The 12647-nt window shown below is 34.6% G+C and overlaps 1 protein-coding gene and 1 long non-coding RNA gene across 12 annotated transcripts in view; one reads left to right on the forward strand and one right to left on the reverse strand.

Annotated features, from left to right (window-relative positions):
- Positions 1–12647, reverse strand: part of LOC125619415 — an 85132-nt gene that overhangs the window by 71296 nt on the left and 1189 nt on the right. The window lies entirely within an intron of this gene.
- Positions 1–12647, forward strand: part of Tank (TRAF family member associated NFKB activator) — a 78673-nt gene that overhangs the window by 30546 nt on the left and 35480 nt on the right. The gene's annotated exons all lie outside the window — the stretch shown is intronic.

The following is a 12647-nucleotide window of genomic DNA, read 5'->3' on the forward strand; positions in this document are numbered from 1 at the left end:
ATTTTGAAAGTTGTTTGGTTCTGGTTTTGAGAAAGTTGTTAATCCCAGTAAATGAAATTTGAAAGTCTTTTGCACCTGAAAAAATATTATATTTTTAGAAACTGGAAAACTATAATTACTGAAACATAGGGATATATTAATTGATGACATTAATTTGAGATTTTTTGTTGCCTTTTTAAAAAATTATTGTGGGGGCTGGGGTTGTGGCTCAGCAGTAGAGCACTTGCCTATCACATGTGAGACCCTGGGTTCAATCCTAAGCACCACATAAAAATAAATAAAATAAAGATATTGTGTCTAACTACAACTAAAAAATAAATATTTTAAAAAAAACGTAAAAAAATAAAAAATAAACATCAAAAAAAGTTATTGTGACCTGTGATATGAGTTGATTTGATGGGTTTGTATTAAGATGATTGTGTTTAGGAAAGAGAAAAAATGGTTTCCATATATAATTTTTAAATATCAGTGCTTATTTTTGTATATGAGTAAATAAATGTAAAAACAATTTTATGACAGATTGGAAGTTAAAAGTATCACCGTCTCTCAGCTAGTTTTGTTTTTTGATTTTTTCTTTTACCTTGTTATTTGGATGACAGGAAGATTGAAAATCTTAAAATATCCTGGAACTTAATTTGTTAGTCATTTATAAAAAAAAACTTTCATTCTTTATGACAGTTAAAATAGACTATTTCAGTGAAATCTTTCCTGTTTTATTAAAAGTTTCAAGCTTTAAATTATTGCTGTACACATAGCATTTCTGTTTAGTACTTTCAGCATCAAAATAAAGTAATTTGGAAGACAAAAATTATTTAAGCTAGTAGTTCCTAAGCACATGTATGTCATTGATCTATCATGAGGTTTTCACCAATCAGTAGCAAAATGAGAAAAATAAGAATAATGTAATGAACTTTTTGTAATGCTAAATGTATTCCACTTAAAATTCTGTCCTCTAATCTGACATTATGTTCCATGTTTCTGTCTTCAGAATTGTATTAACATACACTTATGAAATGATAATGGGAGGATTGTTTCCTTGTTTAGTGTCTTTACTTAGTTGTATTTCAGAGGTCCCCAGTTCCATTCACACATTTTGTAATTCAGTAGAAGAACTCACAGTACACAGCATCTAGTCATACTCATAGCTTAAGATCTACTACAGTGACATGGTAAAGATATATCTCCAGATCATTCATGGAAAAAGACATCAGGAGGAGTCTAAAGGAAGTCATGTCAGTCTTTCTATGTACTTTCCCTCCAGCTTTACAGATTCTTTTATGTTTATAAAGCATAAGAAACTCCATTTGAGATTCAGAGTTCAGAGGTTTTGTTTTTTAATTGAGAGCTAGTCACATAGATACCCTGTATCAGCCAAAATCCAAAATTCAAAAGAAAAGTATGTGTTCACCACAAATTTCATCGTACGTTGAACTAGGCTGGCACAATAGTCACAGTCTTATCACTTAGGAAATGTTTTCAAAATTCAAGTTCTCAATGCCATTCAAGGGTCAACCTTACAAAATACAACTTTTTGAAGATAACATCCTGAAGCTGAGCATGATAGTAATCCCAGCCACTCAGGAAGCTGAGACAGGAAGATTACAAGTTTGAGGCCAATCTAGGCAATTTAGCAAGACCCTCTCTCAAAATAAAAAGGGTGCAAGAAGTAGTTTAGTGGAAGAGCACTTGCAAAGTCCTGTGTTCTGCAAAAATCCCCAGTTCTTCAAAAAGAGGGTAGAGGACAACCTCAGGCCTACCATGTTAAACTGTGCATGCACTGGCTGTTGAAAGTAGGGACTCTTACTTTGGTTCACTCATTTAAAAAAAGAAGAAGAAGATGGGGCTGGGGTTGTGGCTCAGTGGTAGACCGCTTGCCTAGCATGTGTGAGGCACTGGGTTCAATTCTCAGCACCACATATAAATAAATGAAATAAAATAAAGGTTCCTCAACATCTAAAAAAATATTTTTAAAACAATAAATAAATATAGAATTGCCGCAGTCTGGCTGGGCACAAAATCACGAGCCACTCACAGCCTTGTAGATTCAAACAGCAACTCTGTATTCCCGAACTCACACCGGCACTCTACACACGTTCTGGGGGAAATCCACATTCTGAGCTAAATCCCAAATACTCTCTCAATCCCCCGAGAACTCAAGGAGCAGGCGCGCCTGAGGCAGCAGGATACGCCCTATTCCTAAACCGGGAACTAAACCCCGATCTGCCCTAAACCCCGATCTGCCCTAAACCCGGATCCGCCCTGGTCCTTGAGCAAGGTCACCTTACATGCAATGTCACTGCAAATGACCTGGGTCATGCCATGCGTCATTCTTACTTAGCAATGGCCCTCAGCATAGAATAAGAAGAAAGAATGATTTTTACTAGCCTATAACATTTTGAAGTCTAAGAAATACACTAATTCTTACTTGTTTCATAAATACAGCATAGAACTACACAGTTCCCTTTCTCCTTTCTAGTTGATAATATACTGGTAAATGCTTATATTATATGTCCTTGCATTCCTCAGAAACCATCATTTTTCTTTGTGATCCTCCTCTTGGTTTACTAAAGAATACACATTATATTAATAAGTGGACTTATGGACTATCAGTTCTTTTTTATATATAGGTAATTTTCAGTTGTTGATGGACTTTATTTTATTCATTTATTTATATGCGGTGCTAAGAATCAGACACATTGCCTAACACATGATAGGCAAGCACTCATTCTACCACTGAGTCATAACCCCAGCCCACTATCGGTCTTCATTAGAGGTGGATAGTAGAAAGAGAGGGATGATATGATGAGTCTTCTGAAAATTATTGCAATTAAGTTTAGAATTTGGATTTCTGATTCTTTCCACAAGTATAAGGAATATTCACTTGTAAAAAAAATAAGCAAAAAACAACAGCAATAACAACAACAAAAAAAAAAACAGCCTTTATTGTTTTGTTTTACAATTGGGTTAAGAAGCAATTCTACATGTGTCCTAGAAAAGTTTTAGAAATGTAGGATTAGGAAAATAGAACATTGAGATATTGTTAGGTTAAGGAAGAAAAAGAAATTTGTCTTTTAACTCCTATTTTTCTTGTACTGGCCAATGTGGTAAGCAGCTAGTAATTTAATCCCTTATCATACCATGAAAGAAGATTTACACATTAAGCATATATCCCAAATAAAGAAAAAGGGAAAAAAATTTAAATTGATGTTTGTCATGTACTCAATAGTGAATGAAGGAAAAAAGTATGCTGTCTGTTCTTTTATAGTAAAGTCAAGGTAGTGGTCTTAGGTATAGTCCCAAAAAAAGAGAGAAAGGAAGGAGGGAGGGAAGAATGAAGGGAACAATTATTGAGTGCCTACTATGTAGTGGGACTTTGATGGAGTTTTGAAAATACTAAGACAGGGCTGGGGATGTGGCTCAACGGTAGCGCACTCGCCTGGCATGCGTCCAGCCTGGGTTCGATCCTCAGCACCACATACAAACAAAGATGTTGTGTCTGCCGAAAACTAAAAAAAATAAATAAATATTAAAAATTCTCTCTCTCTCTCCCCCTCTAAAAAAAAAAAAGAAAAGAAAATACGAAAACAAACATTGATGCCCTTAAAGAACTTTTAAAAATTCAAATAAGTGATGAATAAAATAAATATTTTATTATATAATAAAGGATAAAAAGATGATCAGTAGTAATTACTGAAGTGAAAGTATAACAGTAAAGATCAGTGCAGGATAATATATGAGCATAGAGAAGAGGCACCTAATTCATCTTTGTAGATCAGGTCATAAGCTCCATGTGAGTTAATATTTGGACTAAGATTAAGTTTAGTAAACTAAGGTAGAAGGGTCCTACAAGTTGGAGGAGCAATATGTGTGGTGCTTTGCATGTACCACAGGTGGTACTCTCGCTTCAAAATGAATGATGGACATTGCAAGCAAAAAAGCTACAAGGATAGATTATGGCCTGATCATAAGGAGCATAGCTAACTAGTTTATACTGTATCCTATTCAATGAAAAATTACTTAAAGATTAATATGTTCCTTAGAAAAGTCTTTATTAGTGAGATAGAGATAGGTAGGATACAGAACAATGTTGAATTTAGCTCAACATTAACATATTTTATTCTAAGCATTGTTCCAGGAGTAAGGAATATAAAACTACGTGGCAACCTCAGTTGCACTTTAAGCACTCTAATAATTGTATTTATACAAAATTAAATCTTAATATACAATTACATATAAAATATACATTGATATGTATTAAGTATGTGTATTACATATTATACTTTGGTTTGAAAAAGAAAAAAATGAAAGACAATCATTTTCAATCCATCAAAATAAGGACCTAAACTAATTAAGCATTTTAGGGATGAATTGGAGAAGAGATCTAAAATTTCTTTAGGTGATACATTGGAAAGTAGGTGGCACCTGAATGTAGGCCATTTCGGAGAGTGAAGGCATAGACTCTGGAATGATACCTAGGAATCTAAAATCAATGACCAGATTAAAAGTGGTGCTGATGACTGAAATCAAGAGTACAGAAGAAGGTGTAGATTTGGGGATGGGGAAATAAGACTGTGTATAATTAGGTTTTAGTTAATAAATTTCATTACCTGTGGGTCATACAGATGAAAATGGATGGTTTAAACATGGATCTGGAAGCCTAGAAAGACTTTTGAGTTGGAGATAATAGTTGCAGTAATAAATAAATGGGGTTTTTTGTAGCTTTAAATGTGAATAACATTTCCCATTTAGAGTATATAGGTTGAAGGTGTATTTGAAGGACAGAAATGGAGGAGGATAAAAGGAAGGAAAGAAGGCAAACCAGTTGGCTTTCTGATTCTAGAGATTCAGAACATTAAGCAGTTGAGAGACATAGGAAGAAAGCCTAGAGAACATCAGTATTTTTAGAAATAGACATTTAGAAGGGGGAACCATTAAGGAGATTAACAAAAACCACTAAAAGGAAGGAAACAAATTAACAAAGAGTGATACCATAGAAGCCATTGGAAAAGAATTTCAAGAAGAATGTGGTAGTTCGCAGTAACAGATAGCTAAGAGATCTAGTTAGATGATGCCTGATAAGCATACTTTTCATTTGGCTGAATTGAGATTATTGACATTTATGAAGACAGTTAAGTGGAACATGGAAGGCAGATTGCAGTAGACTGAGAAGAATTAGGAAATGAAGGACTAAATGCACTATAAACTATATAGTCAAAAGGCTTGACTGTGAAGAAAAGAAATAAGTTGACATAGGATTTTTGGTTTTTTTCTTTCTTGTAAGTTGAGTGAAATGATGTTGTAGAATAATACAGTAGACAGAAGAGAAAGTTTGAAAGTAGAAGAGGAGAAAAAATAATTGATGCCTTCCTACAGTCAATTCCCTACACAACAGCCAGAGTGAATTTTTTTTTTTTCCTTCACTACTGGCAATTGAACCCAGGGGTGCTGTATCACTGAGCTACATCACCATCCCTTTTTGTATTTTGAGACAAGTGTCTCTCTAAGTTGCCCAGGCTGGGCTCAAACTTGAGATCTTCCTACCTCAGCCTCTCAAGTAGCTGGGATTACAGATGCAAGCCACCACACACGGCCAGAGTGATTCTTAGAAAAGACTGTTTGAATGTTATCAGTCTCCTACTCAAACTTTTGCATTTTTTCAAAATCCCTTCTATGGGTAACCAGGGAAGAGTAAAATTTGACTCTTGACCAACACTTTGTCTTTTTCTCTATGCTTTTCACAGTTTTCCACACATTAATTTCTTGCTATTATTCAGATATATTCCTGCTTCAGGGCCTTTATGTTTGCTATACCATTTTTCTGGAGTGGTTTGGATATCCTTTGGATATTTCCTTGGTTTCCCCATTATTGCTTTCATGTTGCTCCTCAGATACTACCTCTTCAAAGAAGCTTTTCCTAATCATCTTTTAAATGCAAGAGCAGCCTCTGTTACTCTCTGTCTTCTAACCCTGCTTGCTTATTTTCCTTCAGAGCATATACTACTTTGACATTATATCTATTTAAATCTGTTTGTCTCCTGAATAAGAAAGTAAACTCCTATAAGGCCTGAGTCCATGTCTCATTCACTGTTATGTCCCCAGTACCTAGCATGTAGGTGCTCAAATATTGGTAGGACAGAAGAGAGGATCAGTAAGAGGAAGAAAAGGAGGTAGTCAGTTGACCTCTAGAAATTCAGAAAAGAGAAGAAGTAATGATATTGAAAGCAAATCATTTGAAATTATGGAATCTGAGAAGAAAAAGAATAAAGGAAAGTAAAAAATAAAAGCCTATGGAACTTTTGAGGCACCATCAAGAAATTGACCATGAGCAGAAAGCAAACACCTTTTTCTCTCAGGACTGGAAGGAACAAGATTAAAAAGTAATCACAAATGAATATAAGTTTGTAGAGGTAGTGGCAGAAAATTAGAGGGATTTTCTATGAAGTATAAGATGAGGTCATCTACCATCAAAATGGCATTTTTTCTTGACCTTGCCCCAACATCTCAGCATAGCATGGTGTAGTTGGGAGAAAATGGTTCAGTTCCTAGTTCTCTTCCTGAGAAAAGAAGAAGCATAGCAGAACTTTTTGCATGTTCTAGTTTGTCTGTGGGCTGCCTAAAGGACTATTTTCTGCCTTCCCTGAACTCAAGAGCCATGAATGGTAGCATAGTTTGGATCTCAGGCTGGACATCAGTTTTCAAGAAAACTGAAGAAGTAATTCAGGCCTGCAAACACATGGGGGTAAACAATTATAGGAGAATAAAGGATTACCATAGAATATATAAGATATCAAGACAAAGCTGGGGTAGGATTTGGGGAAAATTTAATGCATTTATAAGAAGCCACAGACAATCAGAAGTTAAAAAGAAGGTCCAGATAGGACCATGCTAGAAAGGGCCTGAGAACTTAAACCTTCATTCTGAGCTGACCTCCAGGGACAGGGGCCTGCTAGTTAATGAAGGCCTTTCACATCAGATTGCAAAGACTATGCTAGAAGAGTTAGCTCTTTTTCTAAATGCTCAGTTTTCCGAAGAAAGATAACAAGAAATACAACAAAACAGGAAAACAGCCATTCACAGATTCAGAGTAAATTTCCAGAGTACCTCAAGAAAAACATATTAGACTTACTGAACAAAGACCTCAAAACAACTGTATGAAATATACTTAAAAATTTAAAGGAATGCATAAACAAAGAACTAAAGGAAAGCAACGATAAAAAATGAGAACATCAACAATGAGATAAAAACTAATTTAATAAAAACTTAAATTCTGGAGCTGAAAATTACAGTAACTGAATTGAAAGTTTCACTAAATGGGTTCAGTAGCAGATTCAAACAGGTAAAATAAAGAAGCAATGAAATTGAAAGCAAATCATATGAAATTATGGAATCTGAGAAGAAAAAGACTAAAGAAAAGTAAAAAATAAAAGCCTATGGAACTTTTGAGGCACCATCAAGTGTACCAATATACACATTTTAGGAGTCTTGGAAAGAGAAAAAGGAGAGAGAGGATCACAGAAGTTATTTGAAGAAATAATGACTGAAAACCTCCTAAATTGAGCAATAATGTGGATATAAAAGTCCTGACAAAGCCCAAAGACACTACAAGAATAAAACACCTCAGACTAATATCCCCTATTAATATTTGCCATGATTTGAATATATTTGTCCATTCTAAAACTCATTGTTAAAATTTATTCTGTAGGGCTGGGGCTATCGCTCGGTGGTAAAGCGCTTGCCTCGCATATGTGAGGCACTGGGTTTGATCCTCAGCACCACATACAAATAAATAAAGAGACTATGTATTCATCCACAACAAATATATATATTTATATAATTATTTTATAATGTAACTGTTATGATTTGGATCTAATAAGTCCACCAAAGACTCATGTGTTGGAAGTTTTAATTCCCTGTGCAGCAATATTCAGACACAGGGCTTTGGGAAGCAATTGGGTCATAAGTACTCTTACCTCATCAGTGGATTAATCATTTGATGGAAGGAAAGGAAGGTAAGTCAGTTGACCTCTGGAGATTCAGAAAAGAGAGTCATGACTGAGTGTACTATTGGGTGGTGGTGGGAAATGTAGAAAGTAGGATCTAGGTGAAAGGAGTGGGTCCTTGAGGGCATGTCTTTGGGGACTGTATCTTCTCCCCAGCTCCTTCTGTTCTCTGCTTCCCAGCATCATGAGATGAGCAGCTTTTTTCTACCACACTCTTCCACCATGATATATTGCCTTATCATAGACCTTAAACAGTGGAGCCAACTGACCATGAACTGAAACCTCTACAAGTATGAGCCAAAATAAATCTTTCCTCTTTTAACATGTTCTTCTCAGATATTTTGTTACAGTGACAAAAAGATAGCACAATAACAGTATTAAGAGCCAAAACCTTTAAGAGGTGACTAATGACCTTGAAAGGGTGAGATTGATCCCTCTTAATCCTCTCTTTGCCCTTCTACTATATGCTGATGCAGCAAGAAGACCCTCACCAGGTGCTGACATATTAATTGTGGATTTCTCAGCCTCCAGAACTGTGAGGAAATAAATTTCTATTCTTTTTAAATTATCTGGTCTCAGACATTCTGTTGTAACAGACAAAGCTAAGATACTACAAGAATAAAACACCTCAGACTAATATCCCCTGTTAATATTTACCATAATTTGAATATTTGTCTACTCTAAAACTCATTGTTAAAATTTATTTTATAATGTAACTGTTATGTAATAGAATGTTTAAGACCAGATAATTTACAAAGCAAACTGAGATAATATTTGTTATGGTTTAAATATGTGGTATCTCCCAAAAGCTCATCTGTGAGACAATGCAGGAAAGTGCAGAGGTGAAATGATTGGTTTATGAGAGCCTAAATCTAATTAGTGCGTTGATCCATGGATAAAGGTAACTCAGCAGTAACTGTAGGCAGGTAGGGTATGTATGGAGGAAGTAGGTCACTGGGAGCGTGCTTTCGAGGTATATTTTTTATCCCTGGTGAACAGAACTCTTTTTTTTTCCTTTCTGCTTCCTTGTTGCCTGGCCCTGAGCTGCTTTCCTCCTCCACCAGATCCTTCCGCCTTGATGTTCTTCCTCACCTTGGGCCCACAGCAATGGAGTTATCCATATATAAATTGAACTTCTGAAACCATGAGCCCCAAATAAACTTTTCCTCCATGATGTTCTTTTCAGGCTTCTTGATCACAGCAGTCAAGAAGTCTATTAAAATAATATTGATGCAAAAATCCTCAACAAATTACTAGAATGCCAAATTCATAGCATATTGAAAAGATTAGCCACCAAGACCATGTAGGATTGATTCCTACAATGCTAAGATGATTGGACATCCAAAATTAGTCAGTGCACTATGCCACATTAACAGAATTAAAGAAAAAAAATGACATCATCATCTCAATTGGTTAAGAGAGCATTTGATAAAATTTAACACTCTTATGATTAAAAACATAAAGTAGGAATAGAAGAAAATGACTTCCACATAATAAAAGCTATATATGAAAAACTCTAACATCATATTTCAGTATGAAAGACTAAAAAGCTTTCATCTAAGATTGGGAATGAGATAAGGATATGTATTTGCATTACTTCTTATTCAGCCTAGTACTGGAATTCCTAGCCAGAGCATAAATAAATTTGTTTACATAATTACCTGTTGAAAATCTTAAAGAGTCAACATACACACACATGCACACACATACACATGCACACACACAGAGATATACACACACATTAAAAATAAATAAACCTATTGTAATAAATTCAGAAAAGTTGCAGGATACAAAATCAATATGGAAAAATTTAGTACATTAGCAATAAACAGTCAGAAAAGAAAAAATTACATTTATAATAGCATTAGAAAAAATAAAAGCTTAAGAATAACCTTAACCAAATAGGTGGCAGACTTGTATACTGAAAACTATGTAACATTGTTTAAAAAAAACATTAAAGAAGATGCCAGTCTATAAAAAGAAATCCCGTGTTGTTGGAGTAGATTACTGCCTTTCTTTATTTTACAAGAATTTACTCAAAACAGTTAAAAGAACTAAATGTAAGAGCTAAAACAATAAAATTCTTAGAATAAATCATAGGGAGAAACTCTCATGATACTGGATTGGCATTGATTTTTTGGATATGGTACCAAAAGCAGAGACAACTAAAGAATAAAGTAGATTAATGAGATACCACCTTACCCATTGGTATGACTGTTATGCAGAAACAGAACAAAGGTGTTGGCAAGGAGGTGGAACAATAGGAATCCCTGTGCATTGTTAGTGGGAATGTAAAATGGTATAGCCACTGTGGAAAATGGAAAGGCAATTCTTTAGAAAATTGCCATACAGTCCCCCAGTTTCATTCTTGAGTAGATGACCCAAAAAAAGTGTAAACAGAAGATTTGGGATATATCTCAGTAGGCACAAGACCCTGGGTTCCATCACCACTAATGGGCGGGGAAGTGAAAGTATGGACTTACACAAATATTTATACACCCATGTTCATTGCAACGCAATAGGCAAAAAGTAGAAGCTACTTAGCTGTTTATCAGTGAGTGGATGGATAAACAAAACATGGTATGTACATCAACAGAATAATATTCTGTTTTAAAATGGAAGGAAATACTTACATATGCTACAATATGAAACCTTAAAGATACTACGCCAAGTGATATAAGCCAATAACAAAAGGACAGATATTCCAATATTCCACTTACGTGAGGTATCTAGAGTAGTCTGATTCATAAAGATAGAGTAAAAGGGTGGTTGCCAGGGGCTGAGGGGGAGAGAGGAATGAAGAATTGATGTTTAATTGGCACAGAATTTCAATTAGGAAAGATTAAAAAAAAAAAAAAAAGTTCTGGAGATAGATGGTGATGATGGTCCCACAACAATACAGCTGTATTCACTGTCATAGAAGTGTATAATTAAAAATGGTAAAAATGCTAAATTTTTTGTTATGTCACAGTTTTTTTTAAAATTATTATAAAAATAGACTAAATCATTGGTCTGGTTCATATTACTAGCTGTGTTTTATTGCTTTTCATCTGTCATCTATCTATTACAAACTCACCAACTTTTAAGTCTCCTCTTTGAGTTAGTACACTATATCCATTCAAGAGCATTCTGTCAAGCAAAGGCACCCAAAATGATATGAGAGGTAAAAATAAATAAGGCCGATAAGTGATTGTTATGATATTGTTGGCTTAAATTTCATGTTGGCTTTAATGATACTTATTCCAAAAAGTAGATAATTTAAGATGTACAGAATATGAAGTAATATTGCTCTCTTATTCCCCAAGATTAATCATTCTTAGCAATTTGGTATGTATCTTTTTGAGTCATAATTTTTCAAAAATAGATCAAGGGCTGGGAGTGTAATTCAATAGTAGAGCATTTGTCTAGCATACATGAGGAACTGGCTTTGATTTGTGATTCCCAGCACTGTGGGGTAGGAAATAAAAAGCTCATAGTCTAATACTGTTTATTCTGTTAGTTTTTGTTTTTGTTTATTATTGTTTCTACGTTGCCTAAGCTAGTCTCAAACTCCTGGCTCAAGCGATTGGCCCGCCTCAACCTCCTGAATAGTTGGGATTATGGGCATACATCACCACATCCAGTTGCTAATTCTGTTTCTTGCAGTGTGTAAGCATTCATTTTTACCTACACTAAGAGGTCTTCTGTCTATCCCAAAGTAAAATAATATTGCAATCTAAGTAGGCCCTGACTTAGACAGCTTTTAATATGTTTACAGAATAAAAGATTATTATATAGGGTATGGAGTATAGGATGGTAGAGTTGGCTTGACCTTGGAATTAACTTTCATACAGAATAAGTTGCTGTTTCAAAGGGTCCAATAAATACAATGCTGAAATAATAGAAAAATTAACTTCTTTCTCATGTAACAGTTCAAAAATGAGTAGAACAGGGCTAATAAAACAACTCTACTATCTTTAAAATATGGTTTTCCTCTCTGAAATTATAGTAGCTGCTCTATTGTTACCATTTCCCTTCCAGTGAGAAAGGTGAGAGAAGAAGCTAAAAGCAGCTTTCTGATGTCCAGTTTTTGTACAGATCACTTCCATTCACATCCTATTAGTCAGAATTTAGTCACATGATCACACCTAGTTAAAAAAAAAAGCTTTAAAACATGTTGTAAAGGAATGCATAAAGGCACAAAATACCTTTATTGTGGGTACCACATTTAAAAAATTTATTTTCACTTTCTCTTGAGATGTAAATGGCCTCATTATTGTCTACCATCCTTCATTTTTTTCTTTATTTGTTCCAACAAAATATGTGCTGTGTAAAGTGTTGGTGGTGATAAAGCATTTTATTGTTTTTAAATTTATTTATCAGTGCATTATGGTTATACATATTAGTGGGGTTCATTTTGACATATTTTATAAATGTATATAACATAGTTTTCTTCATATCAGTTCCCAGCACTTCATCTTTCCCTCCCTTCTTCCATCCCCCTGAATCATTTCCTCTACTCTCTTGATCTTTCTTCTCTATATTTTTAATTGATGCATTATATTTATATGTAAAATAGGAATAAATTATGCAATGTTCGTATATGCACATAGCATAATTTGGTTAACTTCATTCTCCAATTCTCCTTTCTCCCTTGGTCCCCTGCTT

This window comes from Marmota marmota, unplaced genomic scaffold (assembly GCF_001458135.2).
Source record: "Marmota marmota marmota unplaced genomic scaffold, marMar, whole genome shotgun sequence".
In the NCBI taxonomy this organism is placed as follows: domain Eukaryota; kingdom Metazoa; phylum Chordata; class Mammalia; order Rodentia; family Sciuridae; genus Marmota; species Marmota marmota.